This window comes from Podarcis melisellensis (genome assembly GCF_964234715.1).
Source record: "Podarcis melisellensis genome assembly, chromosome: 11".
Taxonomy (NCBI): Eukaryota; Metazoa; Chordata; class Lepidosauria; order Squamata; family Lacertidae; genus Podarcis; species Podarcis melisellensis.
Window position 1 is genome coordinate 17,659,477 of NC_138543.1, and position 16,277 is coordinate 17,675,753.

The 16,277-nt window shown below is 44.2% G+C and overlaps 1 long non-coding RNA gene across 2 annotated transcripts in view; it reads right to left on the reverse strand.

Moving 5' to 3' along the window:
• Window positions 1-16,277, reverse strand: part of LOC309380727 — a 58,068-nt gene that overhangs the window by 19,505 nt on the left and 22,286 nt on the right. The window lies entirely within an intron of this gene.

Below are 16,277 nucleotides of genomic sequence, written 5' to 3' on the forward strand. Positions count from 1 at the left end.
CAGTCTTGAGATTAGAGATGGAAAGAGACAAAGGCCTGACATTCTCTCTGTTGAGCATCAAAAGCTATGGCTTCAATGGTCTCTCTAATGGAGCTGCAGGATCTTTTTTGATGTATTAATGCTGTGAGCATTCCTTTTTATGCTTAGTCTGTATATATTGTTATGAATTGTGGATGCTAGGCACACTTAAAGTCCAGGATCCAATGGGTGGTTGACATAGTGAGACCCTGTGTATTATTATTATTATTATTATTATTATTATTATTATTATTATTATTATTATTATTATGTACCCCACCTGTTTGACTGAGATGCCCCAGCCACTGTGGGCGGCTTCCAACAGAATATAAATAACACAGCAAAACATCAAACGACAAAAACTTCCTAAACAGGGCTGTCTGCTTCTTATTTTTTTAATGTATATATATTTCTATTAAGTTTTACATAACAAATTTAAATTGAAACACATCATTCACCTCCTCATTTAGGAGTCTCTGAATCTTTTGACTTTCCTCCACCCTTCCGTGGTTACCATTATCAATCTTTCTTTCTTTTTAATCTGCTTACCTTATTTTCTCTAATTTGTTAAAAGAATAGTAACCCAATTTTCCATATTTTTTTGTACATTACAAGCATTACGCAAATCCTGCCATAGTTTTTAGGTGTTTACAGTGTTCTCTTAAGTACATTATAATTTTTCCCCTTCTTAAAATTCTTCTGTTCCTGGTTTCTGATTTTCCCAGTCAGTTTCGCCATTTCGGCATAGTCCATCATCTTCATCAGCCATTCTTCTCTGGTTGGAACTTTGTCTTCTTTCCATCTCTGGTCAAAACAAGGCTGTCTTCAGATGTCTTCAGGAAGTTGTGTAGTTGTTTCTTTCCTTGACATCTGATGGGAGGGCGTTCTACAGGGTTGGCACCACTACAGAGAAGACCCTCTGCCTGGTTCTCTGTAGCCTCACTTCTCATAGTGAGGGAACCAACAGAAGGCACTTGGAACTTGATCTCAGTGTCTGGGCTGAACACTGCTCCTTCAGTTATACAGAGCCAAAGACATGTAGGGCTTTAAATGTCAACACCTAGACTTTGAATTGTGCTCGGAAACATACTGAGAGACAACGCTGATGTTTTAGGACCAATGTTATGTGGTCCCAGCAACTTCTCCCAGTCTCCAGTCTGGGAGCCACATTAATTGGATGAATTGCAGTTTCTGAGTCACCTTCATAGATAGCCCTACATAGAATGTGTTGCAAGTGGGAATTACCGTATTTTTCACTCTATTGGATGCACCGGGCCATAGAACGCACCGGACCATAGGAGGGGGAGAACAGGAAAAAACAATTCCCCCCTTGTTCTCCCCCTCTAAGTCAAGGTGCGTTCTGTGCGTTCAAGGTGCGTTCACCCGAAGTCTCCGGAGCCCAGCAGGGGTTGCCACTGGGCTCTGGAGGCTTTGGGTTCCTTTCGACCTGCTCTTTGGGGCTGGGGGGAAAACTCCCACCAGGCTCCCCAGGCTTGCGGAGCTGCCCCAGGCTTGCTGAGCCGCCCCAGGCTTCGGGATGAATCCTGCTATCCGCAAGCCTGGAGAGCCTGGCGGGCACTCCCGCCGAGCTCCCAAGGCTTGCGGATAGCTTCCTGAAGCCTGCATTCGCTCCATAGGACACACACACATTTCCCCTTCATTTTTGGAAGGGGAAAAAGTGCGTCCTATAGAGCGAAAAATACGGTAACTAGAGCATGTACCACTTTGGTGAATAACTGCATGGGAAAGTAGGGTCTCAGCTGGTGTACCAGATGAAGATGGTAGATAGCTGCCTTGGACACAGAATTGACCTGCACCGCCATGGACAGCAGAGAGTCCAGAATGACTCCATGGCTGCGCACCTGGTCCTTTAATGTATCTCATCTGAAGGCAGCCCTGTTTAGGGAAGTTTTTAATGTGTGATGTTTCATCATATTTTTAATATTTTGTTGCCCAGAGGGAAACCCAGCCAGATGGGCAGGGTATAAATAATAAATTATTATTATTATTATTATTATTATTATTATTATTATTGACCAGGGAGTTCTTGCACCTGCTTGCCCCCTGTCCCTCAGAAACAGTACTTCTGTCTTGTCTGGATTCCACCACAATCTGTTTTATATATCTATATAGATATATATCTATATATCTATATATCTATATATCTACAGTATATATCTATATATCTATATATCTATATATCTATATATAAAATTCTTATTAAATTTTCTGTTTTATAATTTAGAATATTCATTTATACAGGTACAACCTTAAAATATCAATGACTTCCCTTCTTCTCTTTCCATGGTTCATTTTACATGGCATAAATCCCTGCATATTTTATATAAACGAAACCATTCAGTATTCCATTATTACTTCCACCAAAACTTATTTACATTGTTGAATTTACCTTAATGCTGCCAATTTTTTCAACTGTACACTATTCCCCCCCATATACTCAGTAAACATTTTCCAATCGTCTTTAAACGAATGTTCTTCTTTTTCTCTTATTCTATACGTTAGATCCGCAAGCTGCGCATATTCCATAGTTTAAGTTGCCATTCTTCTTTGGTTGGGACCTTGCTTGTTTTCCATTTGGGGGCTAATCAATCTGTTAACCAACCTCCAATCTACAGCCACCTCCAGCCACTCACACGGACCATTCAGAGATGTAAGATTTTGCATAAGTGAACCTTACATTGCAGAAATGTGTTAAGTCTCCAGCCTTCTGACAGCAGACAGTGCCTAAGAATGTAAATGAAGCCTGCTGGCCCGTGGTTCATATAGTCCAGCATACTTTCCCCCCAGTAGCCAACCAGATGCCTATGAGAAGCTTGCCAGAGGTCTCTCCCCTCCTGCAGTTTTCCAGCAACTGGTCTTCAGAAATGGGCTGCCTTCCACTGTAGAGGTAGAACAAAGCCTTGTTGTTGTTGTTTAGTTGTTTAGTTGTGTCCGACTCTTCGTGACTCCATGGACCAGAGCACGCCAGGCACTCCTGTCTTCCACTGCTTCCCACAGTTTGGTCAAACTCATGCTGGTAGCTTTGAGAACACTGTCCAACCATCTCATCCTCTGTCGTGCCCTTCTCCTTGTGCCCTCCATCTTTCCCAACATCAGGGTCTTTTCCAGGGAGTCTTCTCTTCTCATGAGGTGGCCAAAGTATTGGAGTCTCGGTTTCAGGATCTGTCCTTCCAGTGAGCACTCAGGGCTGATTTCCTTCAGAATGGAGAAGTTTGATCTTCTTGCAGTCCATGGGACTCTCAAGAGTCTCCTCCAGCACCATAATTCAAAAGCATCCATTCTTCGGCGATCAGCCTTCTTTATGGTCCAGCTCTCACTTCCATACATCACTACTGGGAACAAAGCCTTATCCTCCATCACTGTATCACATCCTCTTTCAAAGCCATCCAGTGTGTTAGCATGAGAGAGGGGCAAAGGCTACGTCATCTTCACATATGAAAATGCCCAAAGTGACATGCGGGTGTCACTTAACACTTCATAGAGGCAGACACCCAGTTCTTCTTAAGTTACACAGTCCAGACTGAGGCAGCTTCTGCAGTTTCCTATTGCTTTCGCTCCCTCTCTTCTTTCAAAGACTGCTTGTAAAGATACAGCTGCCAAGATTTTCAAACTCACCCCCCTTTTTTTCTTTTTGGTATAACGTATTCTGTTACTCCCTGTGCCAGCTGAACGCTCAGCAAATAGATTCATGGCTAGTAGAATTCGGATAGCTCTCCACTTTATTGCTTTGCCTCCTTTCTATTGAAGAAATGTTTCCTTACATATTATCACATTTTATCTCTCTCTCTCTCTCTCTCTAACATGGCAATTACCTGCTGCATTCAGGCTTCACTGCAGGGTACTTTTAGTGCCGTGTGTGCCCTATCTGGAGCCATTCATTCCATCTCATAAGCAATGGGGAGAGTTTAAGTTAAACTGCCCGCTTTACTGGCGAACAGCTCAAATCAAAGATGCACTGTTATTTACTTGCTCCTGCAGAGTCCTGTTTAGTTTCCATTCCAGACACTCCGAGTATAATGTTCCTTTCCCATTTCTCAGGTAGCATTCAATGCAGGATGGAGGTGTGGGGCGGTAGGGAGAAAGAAGGCTGTGTTGTTTATTTTGTTGCAGCACATTTTCAGCAAGCTATCCTGTAGCACATGGATCAGCAGGGGGCCGGCCCACTGTCCCTCAGACTTTGTGGGGGGCTGGACTATATTGGGGGTGGGAATGAACAAATTCCTATGCCCCACAAATAACCCAGAGATGAATTTTAAATAAAAGCACACATTCTACTCATGTAAAAAAAACAGGCAGGCCCCACAAATACTTCAGAGATGCATTTTAAATAAAAGGACACATTCTACTCATGTAAAAAACACACTGATTCCCGGACCATCCGTGGGACGGATTTAGAAGGCGATTGGGCTGGATCGGGCCCCCAGGCCTTAGTTTGCCTATGTCAGCAAACGTTTTCAGCAGGGGGCCAGCCCACTGTCCCTCAGACCTTGTGGGGGGCCGGACTATATTTTTTTGGGGGGGGAATGAACAAATTCCTATGCCCCGCAAATCACCCAGAGATGCCTTTTAAATAAAAGGACACATTCTACTCATGTAAAAACATGCTGATTCCAGGACTGTCTGCGGGCCGTATTTAGAAGGGGACTGGGCCGGATCCGGCCCCCGGGCCTTAGTTTGCCCACCCATGCTGTAGCGTAAGGAACTATTTAATTCCACCCACTGAAAGATGGTCGGGGGGGGGGTAATGTAATGCATATAGGGATATCTTTTCTTCAGAAACTTTAAAACTATGAGCAATTTGGCAGGTTTCCTGAAATACTAGAAAGAGTTGAAAAGTGGGGAGGATGGATTACCGTGGCTGCTGGGGTATCTTGTCTCATCAACTCACATTTTTGGCCCCTCAAATGTCTCTGAATATTACAGAAAAGATGAGAAGAGCTTTGTGCAAATAGTCCCTAGAAATTATACATGCAATTTGTGCGCAAGGAAACTGAAGGGACCATTTCATGAAATTTCTCTATGGAGTGGAGAAATCCTCCTTGGTTTCTTGGGGACAAGTTTTGCTTAGCAGAAACTCTACCTGTGCCATGTTTTCCCTAATACTTATATAGGTAAGAGCAATTCTGTTGGCCACCTGGCCGCCATCTTGCCTCCTCCACAATGTTCCAGACCTAGTACTATTCTGGGGCATTTTGTGTGTGCGTGTGTGGGATAATAGTGGAGAATGCTTGAAGAAATGTTTTCTTGGTGACTTGGTGTGTGAGAGATGGGGGGGGGAGAGGAAGAGAGAGAATGAACAAAAATCTTAGATTCCCCCCCCCCCCGAAAAAATGTATTTGAGCCAGTATGGCTGAGCTCTTGTGTAAGTTGCGTGACAGCAGCTTTCTGGGATTTCAGCCTTTCCCATTGTAATGATCTCAGGCAGGCAAGCAAGCTCTGATAAGAATTAAGGAGTCTCTGGCAGTACATTTTATGGTACATTTATTTACAATTAACACCCAGATAGCAGCTCCGAGCCTGCTGCTCTTAGCGATGAGTTGGTCACTCTGAGTCTCCGCCCCTTTCACAGAATGAAGGGAGCCAAAGTCCAGTCCTTCCTCTCTTGTGCTTCTGTTGCATTTTAACCCTTTCAACTCTACTAGTTTGGGGAGAAGGTGGGAGGACTCCCCCCCCCTGCTCTCAAAGGAAGAGCCCTCTAAATGCTGCCTCCCTCCTGGTTGCATAGCAACCCCCTCAATGCTGTCTATTTCCCCCCCTCTGCCTGCAAGCTTTACAAGTCTGCGGCTCTAGCTTAGTCTGGGAACTCTTGATGAAGGGGGGCTGAACTAACCCACACTCACTCTGTCTGTGACTGTATTCCCTCGTCTCCAGACTCTTCCCAGGTGTTCGATTCAGTCACGATTCAGCCAGAAACTACACACTTCAGTTCACTGTCAGAACAACTTTGTATGGACAGAGAACATCCTCAAAGGAAGAATGGTTGATGAAAATCTTGGAAAACTGACAGCACTGGAACCATTTAAGGAAGACTGGAAACTCTTTCTAGTCTATCAAAAAAGTTATTTCCCATATATGAAGACCACAGCAACGTTTGAAGTGTAAGAAAAAAGCAGAATATATCAAGAAACATGTTAAAGAGGACAAATTGAGATAAGATGGAATCTTAAAACACAACTGTACATAATGTGGGTTCTAAACATCGATGTTGGGTGAGCAAGAAGTCACTGGTTTTGTTGAATTGAAAGAAACCTGTCCCCCTTCCCCATTTTTCCAGGCCTTCCCATCTCTACTGTTGAGTAACAAATTTAACTTTCAATCTGGGAAAGGAATAAAATATTATTATACAAAAAAGGAAAAGAAACATCTTTACATGTACAAATGTATATGCATGGGTTCATTTCAGATGCTGAAATGTGGACATTTCCACAAGGAGCAACTGCTCACTGATCAGAATGCAGGGGGCAGCCTTCAGCCACAATGCTCCTCCTGATTTCCATGTGCCATTTGTAGGTGGAATGATGTCTGAAAAGGTCATGGAAGCCATATCTGAGCGTGAGTCATGCACCTTGTGTTGTGACGTGGGGTTTGTGATTTCAGCTCTCTTGACATAATATGCTGGAGACAGTTCTCTAGTAACACTTCTTTATTAAAGCAAACAAGACTAAGATCTGAGGAGGGAAGAGCTACATTTATAGGGACAGGGAACTAGCTAGAAAGGATACATTTTGGAGGGAACAATATCAGGCAATCACAGTCCTGCCTTTTGGAGGAAACCAATAAGACAGAGGATCCAAATACAGCAGCTTAAATGAACCAATAATGGCTGTACCCTCTGGAACCCTAATGCAAATACAGACAATAATAATACAGATATAAAATCCTTTGACTCAATACACAACACCTTGACTCTATTTTTACATTTTTTTTTAAAAAAATGCATCTTTATTGGTTTAAAATACAATCTTACAATAAAGATAAGTACAACAAAGTTAAGCACAGAAAAGAAAAGAAGAAAAAAAGAAAAGAGAAAAAAATGAGAAAAAATGAATTCTCCACATCAAATAGTACAAAAAAATTAAAAGTAACAAGGAAAAAAACAATTAAAAGTATCAGATATTTATACAACATCATGTCTTATCCAATAAAGTCTTCTGTGGAAAGCTTACAATCGTTCTCATTATGCTTTTTCTGTTGTCTTGATTTTATCACACAGTTGTTGTATATCTTATTCCATATATGTCTCTAAGATGTTTATTCCATTTATTTTTTATACACAAATATCATTCGATTCTGCTAGGATGGTATCATTTTTACAATATAGTCTTATATATTCCTTAAATATTTTCCATTCACCTTGACTAAAGCATAGGGTAGTAAATGGATGGCACCGATAAAAAGATTGCAGTGGCTTCCTTTTAGTCCGTCCCAGGGGCGGGGCCAGCTGCCCGTGGGGGCGGAGCGAGCCGGGGCAGGATGCTCTGTGAGGCCTCTGAGGAGTTTGCCTGCCTCTTCTCACGCAGCTGCCCTACAGCTAAGGGGGAGGTGGCGGGCAGACCTTTTGGGAGATGCGTAGCCCGGGTGCGCTGCAGGCCCAGCGGTGAGTTCCTCCTGGCATTTTGTCACACACCCTCAAGTGGTGACTGTGGAGTTTTACCCAAGGTGTGGGTCCGGCAGGCTTCCGTTGTGCAGCTGCTCCCTCGGAGCATAGCTGAGCATAGCAGAGTGAAACACAGCGTGTGTCCTTCTGTGTGTGCAAGCTTGCAGAAAAGCAGAGTCTGTACTAGGCTTCTTACTAATCTAGAAACTTTATTATGTACAGCAGCAGAGAAAACAAATCAGCCATTGTCAGGAGCAAAAAACATAATGGCTCCCTCGAAAGTCAGACAGAACAAAGAAACAGCTTCTCCGGAAGTAGGGAAAGCTCCCCCCCAGATGCAGGACACACTGAGCTGTTAACCCTGTAAGCTCTGATCCTCACAGTGACACCTGGGGCAGCCTGCCCATAGGTGTCAACCGTCCCTTATTTGGCGGGAAAGTCCCTTATCCCAGCGCTGTGTCCCGCTGCTGTCCCTTATTGATGATGTCCCTTAAATTTCCCGGGTTTCAAAGGAAGCAGCTCCTCTCCCTCCCTCCCTGCCAGCCAGGGAGGAGGAAGGCTCCAACTGTGTTGCTTGGCTGCATTGCACACCCAATAAGGAGTCTAAGAACGACTGGGTGGTGGAGCTTGCATGCCTTGTGCCTATAAAATCTGCCGCGTTACCTGGGGACTCGCCTTTGCTCAGCGCTTCCCAGCGAAGAGGTGACAGTGGTTTCCCTTGCTGCATCCCCTTTGCCGGGTTGCTGTGCTGTGGGAACCACCGCTTGAGGCTTCGTTTGGCTGCTGGCTGGGCTTTCTGCCTTTGACGTGGAGGGGCTCAGAAGTTGAACATACCTGTGCTCTGAAAATCCCTTATTTTGGCTGCTGATCCCTTATTTTGGAGGCTGCTGGTCCCTTACTTTCAAATCTGTAAGTTGACAGCTATGGGCCTGCCCCCACCGCACACCCCCTTCCTCCGCCCCTGATCTCAACCATATGGGACAGCTGCACCTTCCTGCATTACGGGGGGTTCGACCAGATGATCTTCAGGGTCCCTTCCAATTCTATAATTATATGAGTCTATAGGAGCAAATGCATGAAGACCAGCTTCTGAATAGAGTCCCTATGTCTGCTCTGTTCCACCCTTTCCAGTATCAAACTGAGAAATTCTGCAATGTGTGGCAAAACCCAGTGCAATACTATTCTGTGGGATCAAATTTTCATTTTTTTAAAAAAATGTTTAATTATCCCAGACACCACCACCTAAAAAAAGCTCTATCTAACTCAAAAGCAGACATTCTGAACTTTAAATGTCATCTGTGCCAAGCAAAGGTGTTTTGCACTGAAACATTGTTTGCTACAGAGCCTGCAAAGAAACAAAGTGGAACTTTCAAATGGCAATAGCAATAATCTCTCCTAGTAAATGGAAAACAGTGTGTAATGAAAAGAATGATAGCATATTGATACCATGGCATCATGAAAAAAGGCAGATGATTTCCTAGCAGTGTAATATACCAAAATAGTCCAATATATGAAATATACTTATGGGGAAATTGGCTCATGTGATAGTAGGCGCAATCTCAGCAGGATAAATCATATTTTATAGAAGGAACTGAATATACAGAACACTGCTGGGTGATTTATAAGTTCTAGCACTCTGACAGTTTGCTGGTCTATTACCTGTTTGGCAATGCTGTATTCATAAATCAGCATCCGTAAGGTTTCGATGGGATAGCATTCACTCAAGGACTTAAGCAAAGCAAGGTTGGAATCACAAATTCTGTGGTCTCCAAATATGTGTCAGAATAATTCCCCAGTTTTATTGGAAGCCGATAAAAGAAAGAGCATATATACTCACAAAGCCACCCAGAAGCAGTTTCAAGTTCTTTTCTCCTCTGACAAAATATCTATGGACCTGCAGCCTTTAAGTTTCCTTTATGCTCAATTCCTAAGTAGATATGTTGCTGAGACACTTATTCCCAGGCTTGGAAATAGGGGTGCTAGGTTATTGCACTGCTCAGCTCAAATGCACTGTGGGCATTATGGCATCTAGTTTCTCTTCAGCTCAGATTTGAATCTTGGAAAACCCCACAGCTTTCTTTTGACCCCATACAGCCTCCAATTATGGTGCTGGAGGAGACTCTTGAGAGTCCCATGGACTGCAAGAAGATCAAACCTATCCATTCTTAAGGAAATCAGCCCTGAGTGCTCACTGGAAGGACAGATCCTGAAGCTGAGGCTCCAATACTTTGGCCACCTCATGAGAAGAGAAGACTCCCTGGAAAAGACCCTGGTGTTGGGAAACATGGAGGGCCCAAGGAGAAGGTGACGACAGAGAATGAGATGGATGGACAGTGTTCTCAAAGCAATCAGCATGAGTTTGACCAAACTGCGGGAGGCAGTGGAAGACAGGAGTGCCTGGCGTGCTCTGGTCCAGGGGGTCACGAAGAGTCGGACACGACTAAACGACTAAACAACAACACAGCCTCCAATCTCACCTTATTTCAGATGAGAAATAGTTTGGATCATCGTGAGCCTGACCTACCATAGAGTGGTGTTAGCAGGATAAGACTGGAATAATCCCCATGACTTCTGTCTGAAGTTCCATAGTGGATGGATGAAATTTAAGGAAACCAGGACACAATCCTAGACACTCTTACCTGGGAGTTAAATTCCATGGAACTCAAAAGAACTTGCTTCTGAGTAGACCGAGCTAGGCTTGCACTGTTTATAAGCAAATCCTGTCCATCAATATTTTCATTTACAAGGATGTCTTGACAGAAACAGAAATAAAACCAGCCCCAAATATAATTATTTTTCTGTCAGTATTAGCCAGGTAGATACTTATTCATCAGAGCATTAAAATATATGCAGACTCTGTATAACCACAGATAAGAAAGGGATTAGTCAAATCCTCTATAGGCCAGATACCATTGACTCATCTCACTGCATCCTCACTGGAGAACATCTCCTTTCATCTGTTATAAAATGGTGTTCAATCAATTAGAAAAAGTTAAAATTGGAATACCGTGGCTTAACATGGTTGGCAGTGCCATAAGGAAATCCATGTATAAGAATGAAGCATAATGACATTCTCTAGTGGCTTCGAGTCAGTTAAAAACAATGTTATCTTCATAAATTGGAAAAAATATAGCTAGGATTTCCAAGGCCCAGCTGTTTTGTGCCTCATCTAAATATCCATGCTAGTGGATTTGTTTTGCGTTTATTTTAAATGTCCGAATTAGAATATGAAATCAAACCAGAAATATTCATATCCCAACTGTGTATTCATACCCCAGCTGTGTTTTTTATGGTGGGCATGAGGATGTTGTTGGATGTTAATCCTGTCATTCCTGTCCACTGTCCATCCTGGCTGGAGATGATGGGAGTTGCCATCCCAAGTTGCCCATTCTTGGTTTATAGCAGGAGTGAGGAACCTCTGACTCATGGAAAAAAATATTGGCCTATCAGGAGGTCCAACTTGACCTGCAAAGGCACTGCCCACCTGTCAATCTGCTGGCAGGTGGTTGCAGAAGACAGGCTTCCTTCTCCCTTCAGCTGATGGGCAGGGGAGCAAGTAGCTCTTTGCCAGCTCTATTGTGATGGCCTGGGATTTGAACTCGGAGGCTGAACCTGAGGGATCCCAGCCTGCACAGGATTCCCCACCTCCAGAACCAGCTAAGCCGAGGCTGGGGCATAAGCCCGAAGGGTCCTCACCTGTGCTGGATCCTCAGGGGCAGGCACCAGCTGAGTCTGCTCTGGCTCCTGAGGTGATGGAGGACCCATTGCTTGCAGTTGCTCCACTCTCAGTCCCGTCAGGGGAAGCTGAGGTTACCTCTGGGTCCGGTAACCCTCCAGCCTCTCCTGAGCTGCAGAGGCTCAGGGCAGAAAGGCGGAGGGAACTAAGTTCCCGCAGGAGGAGTGCTCGCCTCCAGGCCAGGAGAGGCGAGTCACCTGTGGACCGGGGCCGCCCTATGCCTCGAGGCAGATAAAAGCCGGCCAGCCCCAGTCCCAAGTTGCAGGAGCAACATTGTTGGTAGCCAGTTCCTGCCTGCACCCTGTCCTGCTTTTCTGCCAGAGCTCCTGACCTCACCCAACTCCCTGCCTTGGACCCAGCTTCAGCATTGACGGACTACCTCCATACTGCACCCTCGACCTCGAACTGGACTCGGACCTCGCCTCACAGTTAACCCATGGGACCAGCACATCTATGCTCAGAGCTTCTCAGAGCACCAACCATAGGGCTGCCAATGCCCATTATAGCAAGGTGTTTGGGATTTTGACAGGTGCCTGGGACAGTTCACCTGTCAATCATGTGGCAGCATAATTTGCCATATGTTTGTCTTCCCAGCTCTCCAAGTCTTTACATGAGTAGAATGTGTCCTTTATTTAAAATGCATCTCTGGGTTATTTGTGGGGGCTGCCTGGTGTTTTTACATGAGTAGAATAGGAATTCATTCATTTTTTCCCCCTTCAAAATATAGTCCGGCCCCCCACAGGGTCTGAGGGACAGTGGACCGGCCCACGGCTGAAAAAGGTTGTTGACCCCTGGACTAGAGGATTAACATCAGGAAAAGCTAAAGGTTGCTCCCGTGAGTTGGCAAGAAGGGAGCTGGAGTACAGGCAGAAATTTAAAAGTCCTGTCATTCCTTCAACTCTTAGCACATAAGGGGGTGCAGGATAATTCACAAGGCATCACTGCCAAGCACATACAGATTTCTCATAAAAGCTGGGACTACTGCCAACATTGTATCGCCATCTGTTGTTCTGTAGGGGTGAGAGGAGAGGGCACAGAAACTATACTGTTTGGGTTTGTCGTTTTCTAGACTGGCAGTAGATGCCAAGTGAAATCCAGATCCTAACCCTCAGGAGACTGGAGCTAATACTTTAGTTCACACTCATTTATAAGGCAGAATGTTCACCGCTTGTTATCAGTGGAACGGAAAGAAAAATGGCCCGATATTAATAAATATAAGCAATCTTTCTTCTGGATGAAAGCCCCTGCAGCTTCTGCAAAGTAATGGAGATAATCATTGCCCGTATTTAATGGGGAGAATCTCAAAACTGTATAGAAGATCTGAGAAAGAAAATTACTTTCAGGAGGAATTTCTTGTTTAATTGAATTTAGCTACTTTCGAAATGTATAATGTAAAAGCCACTGTTATTTCTGCATGGAGCTGAATTACTAATGCAAGACATTTTGTTAATGGGCGACAGTGAATTAGATTCCTTCCCAGTGAAACTGTTTGATGCTCATTGCACCGGACACAGAAATGGAGGTTAAAGACTACTTTATTAAAGCCCTATTGGCTTTATTTCTAGTTTCAGTTATCACGTAAGTGAAATAACAATAGTAATAATAGCTATTATGGCAGTTAAAATATCAAAAGCAATAAAAATGTAAATAAAGCTTTAGATGCAAGCAGAAAAATATACAAGAAGACATAACTATATATTTCAGTGCTATGTAACAATTCCAGATGCCTGCGGACAAGCAATTGGCCAGTTGTTTCAAACAAATATAACACCAATCCTAAAGGATGCACACTGGCTCCCATTACATTTCCGAGCACAATTCAAGGTGTTGGCATTGACCTTTAAAGCCCTACACAGCTTCAGCACTGTATACCTGAAGGAGCCTCTACACCCCCATTGTTCAGCCCGCACACTGAGGTCCAACTCCGAGGGCCTTTTGGTGGGTCCCTCACTGTGAGAAGTGAAGTGACAGGGAACCGGGCAGAGGGCCTTCTCAGTAGTGGCGCCTGCCCTGTGGAACACCCTCCCATCAGATGTCAATGAAATAAGCAACTATCTGACTTTTAGAACGCATCTGAAGGCAGTCATGTACAGTGGTACCTTGGGTTACAGACGTTTCAGGTTACAGACACTTCAGGTTACAGAGTCCACTAACCCAGAAAAAGTACCTAAGGTTAAGAACTTTGCTTCAGGATGAGAACAGAAATTGTGTGGTGATGGCGCAGCAGCAGCGGGAGGCCCCATTAGCTAAAGTGGTACCTCAGGTTAAGAAGGGACCTCCAGAACAAATTAAGTTCTTAACCTGAGGTACCACTGTATAGGGAAGTTTTTAATGTCTGATGTTTTATTATGCTTTTATATTTGTCAGAAGACATCCAGAGTAATGGGCGGTGTACTACTACTACTAATTCACCTCTTTGCACTGCTTTGCCAGGTTATAAGCTCATCAGCCCCAGAAGCATAGCCAATGCTCAGGGATGAAAGGACTTATATTCAAGCAACAAGGAAGTATGGGGGGCACAGAAGCCACAATGGACATAATTTCCTTTTAGGATTTGCTACATCAAGAGTATAGAGCCTAAGTTAGGAGCAGAAAAGACTCTTCATGTATGGAACAACAGCCGCCTGGTTCTTATTAGCCCAGACTTGGAAGGAAGAGAAGAATGGCAAACCAAGCTGATGGACTATGCCGAGATGGCAAAGCTGACGGGAAAACTCAGAAATCAAGAGGATAAAAACTTTATAAAAGAATGGGGGGAATTATAAGTTATTTAGGAGACCACTGTAAGCAGATGGAAATGAGCAGGATTTTGAATCACTTGCAGTGTAAAAATTACTATGGAAAATATGGTTGGATATTAAAATTGGAGTACTGATGAATATGCAGTTGCGTGTTGAGTTCCACAATTGCCACCCCCCAAAAATTCACACTTCACACATCAATTTTTGTTTGGTTTTTGGCATAATTTTGGCCACAACTTTATTCAAATACAAAATGTGAGTGGTTGCTTAGGCATTGGTTATGACTATCTGTCCATGCCCTCAGGGACAGAGCTGGCCTTCCGGACACCAACGGAAGCCAGGGTGGGAAACAAGTATTGGGTGAGAAAGTGAAGTCGGGCATCAATCTCCCACTTCTCACCCTCATGTTCCTGTGGGGCTTGCACGGCCCAAGTTCAACTCCATGAACAAGGACGAAAGAATGGCAAGCCCCTGGATTCCTTTAACGGAATTCCCATCACATCATTTGGAGGGGTAGGCACTTACCCCTCCAAGCACCACTTTAACCAATGCCTAACCGCCAACCTTACAAGTTGTGACGATTTGCTACGCAGTAGGCGAAAACCATAAGGCACCAGCCAATCAGCCAGATGGCAAAATTCCTACCAGGCCCTCGCACCAAGGCGAGCGACCCCATGACAGGCATAGCAAGGTCAAGAGAACCAAAGAACCACCCCATTAAGGGGAGGGAGGGCGGGTGATCCGATGCAAAACGGCCAAGAGGACGTCTAACGTCTGGCCCCCTGTATTTAAAGACTCTAACCCCTCCTCCAACTTGGCAACAGCAAATCAGACCCAGCAACCCAATCTTAACCCTTTAATAGGCTTGGGTCTCTAATCTGCCTAGTCATGGCATGGTGGCTTGTTACCCCAACCGCAACACGTGCTCTCTGTTAGTGAGAACACGCTTTGTAGATGTTTAAAAGGAGACCTCATGGAGGGAATAGGGGGAAGTCTTGAGATTCGGAGAATCTCTTTATACAGATATGTTGTTACTAGTTTGTGTTTATTTGTACTTTGTAAAACCAATAAAAATGATTTCATAAAAAAAGAGTATAGAGCCTAAGTCTATCCCATACTGGAGGCTCCATGAAGCTGAACAATATTCCCCAGGCGCCACATGAATTCTGATTGAAATGAGAATATATATGTATAGTCACCCAAGAATGCCTGGAATTGATTGGCAACCACCTGCTCAAGAATTGGGAAGACTGCACCAGACTTCACCAAGTAAGCAGCAACCACAGCAATATGGCTGCCATCACAAACAGCGCCTGCGTGTTCAGGATTCCATGCAATGGAATGCGGTTCTTGTGTGGTCGATACCCACAACCTGCTCTTTTAGATGTCAGGGAGACATGGTCTTGATCAGGAAATCTCGAAATTCCATCTGGAAGCTGAGTCCAAATGTCTCTCCAATAAGCTTCTGCTGACAGCCATGTCAAATTGGGGCTATCCAGGAAGTCGACATGCCGCACGAGGTCAGGAAAGCTAAGGGAGGAGGCAGGTCACATATTGGTCCTGTAAGCATTTTCTGCGGAGAGTCCACTGAATTTGTATCATTATTACAAGGTCTTGGCTGACATTTGAGGGCACTGTTAATGGAAAGAGGACAGTAAGAAACACTAAAGATTTGTGGGAGGGAATTCTGAGCGTTTGAAGTTCACATTTTCCTTTCATGAGCACAAAAGCCTATAAAATGGCCTTTTCTGACCCTAAACACAAAAAGTCCAGAATAGAACCTGAAAGGTTTCACATGCTAATCCAGGGCCGTTGGTTGTTCATGTCTGTGTTTGAAACCACAGGTGACTTTAAGTTGTACTTTTGAATGCTCATCGGCTCTGCTCCTCAGCTTGAATTATCTTGTGTGAAACACAGCAGCCTTGCACAGCTACATTTAAATGACTGAACCGTTCCATATCTAATATGGGAGCAGGAATAAAGAGCCAGACTTAATGGGTTAAACATAAAGGAATGGGGAACCTGTCCCCCCCCCCAGATGCTGTTTGACTCAAACTATCAGGCCCAGCCAACATGTCTAAAAACAACTGCAGGGCTATCCCTAGGGTAAAGTCTATATGAATTGTCCAGAAATCACAGGCAATTTTATAACCTGCTGCTGATT